The sequence below is a fragment of the Salvelinus alpinus genome, chromosome 27 (genome assembly GCF_045679555.1).
Source record: "Salvelinus alpinus chromosome 27, SLU_Salpinus.1, whole genome shotgun sequence".
NCBI classification, from domain to species: Eukaryota; Metazoa; Chordata; class Actinopteri; order Salmoniformes; family Salmonidae; genus Salvelinus; species Salvelinus alpinus.
In genome coordinates this window covers 38,471,649-38,473,381 of record NC_092112.1, presented here as the reverse complement: position 1 = coordinate 38,473,381, position 1,733 = coordinate 38,471,649, and positions in this window count along the sequence as shown.

Below are 1,733 nucleotides of genomic sequence, written 5' to 3'. Positions count from 1 at the left end.
CTGGGACTAAACACCTCCCTCTGCAACTGGATCCTGGACTTTCTGACGGGCCGCCCCCAGATGTTAAGGGTAAGCAACAACACATCTGCCACGCTGATCCTCAACACAGGGGCCACTCAGGGGTGCGTGCTCAGTCCCCTCCTGTACTCCCTGTTCACTCATGACTGCACGGCCAGGCACGACTCCAACACCATCATTAAGTGTGCCGATGACACAACAGGGTGTGCCTGATCACAGACAACGATGAGATAGCCTATAGGGAGGAGGTCAGAGACCTGTGCCAGGACAACAACCTCTCCCTCAACATGATCAAGACAAAAGTGATGATTGTGGACTACAGGAAAAAGAGGACCGAGCACGCCCCCATTCTCATCGACGGGGCTGCAGTGGAGCAGCTTGAGAGTTTCAAGTTCCTTGGTGTCCACACCACCAACAAACTAACATGGTCTAAGCACATCAAGACAGTCGTGAAGATAGCACGACAAAAGCTATTCCCCCTCAGGAGACTGAAAAGATTTGGCATGGGTCCTCAAATCCTCAAAAAAGGACCTCTAGCCTGGATGGCAGGGGAAGGCCCTAAAAATTGTCAAAGGCTCCAGCCACCCTAGTCATAGACTGCGCTCTCTGCTACCGCACTGCAAATGGTACCGGAGTGCCAAGTCTAGGTCCAAGAGGCTTCTAAACAGCTTCTACCCCCAAGTCATAAGACTCCTAAACACATTGACATTGACTCTGTACCGGTACCCCCCTGTATAGAGTCTCGCTATTGTTATTTTACTGTTGTTCTTTAATTACTTGTTACTTTTTTTTCTTATTTTTATATGTATTTTTTTATTTTTAAACTGCATTGTTGGTTAAGGGCTCGTAAGTAAGCATTGCACCGTAGGGTCTACCTACACCTGTTGTATTCGGCTCATGTGTCTAAGAAAATTAGATTTTGATTTTGATTTGATCATGCTGTGGGGATTTGTTTGGTGGTGGCAGCATCATGCTATGGGGATGTTTTTCAGCGGCAGGGACAGCGAGACTAGTCAGGATTGAGGCAAAGGTGAACGGACCTCAGACTGCGACGAAGGTTCACCTTCCAACAGGACAACGACCCTAAGCACACAGCCAAGACATTGCAGGAGTGACTCTGAATGTCCTTGAGTGGCCCAACAAAGTAAATAAAGGGTCTCAATACTTATGTAAATGTGATATTTCAGTTTTTTATGAATCAGCAAAAATGTCTAAAAACCTGTTTTTGCTTTGTCATTATGGGGTATTGTATTTAGATTGATGGGGGGGGGGGCAATTTAATACATTTTAGAATGAGGCTGTAACGTAGCAAAATGTGGAAAAGGAAAGGGGTCTGAATACTTTCCGAAGGCACTGTATTTGTATGCATTGTAGAAACAACAGGGGACAAGCAAATTGGCTTGTCCCACTGGTGATGTTTGGAGGTGTAGTGACATGCTTCGGGTATTTAGAGAGAGCTATCTATTATTTTGAATGCTAGACCGTGAGCAAAAGTATTTCATATATTTATAGATCAATTAAAGCAAAGATGTCTATTAAAATACAATTTTGTTTTACTAGCGTGTCCCTCACTTGTGTGTAATTGGTGTGACCACCTTGAAAAACACTGATTACAAGGATATGCAAGGACCTTAAGCATTCTCTCCAGTGGCAAACTGTTATTGGGGGAGGGGTCTATCTGAAGAAAAGAAAACAATTAGCTCATTAAACTCTTT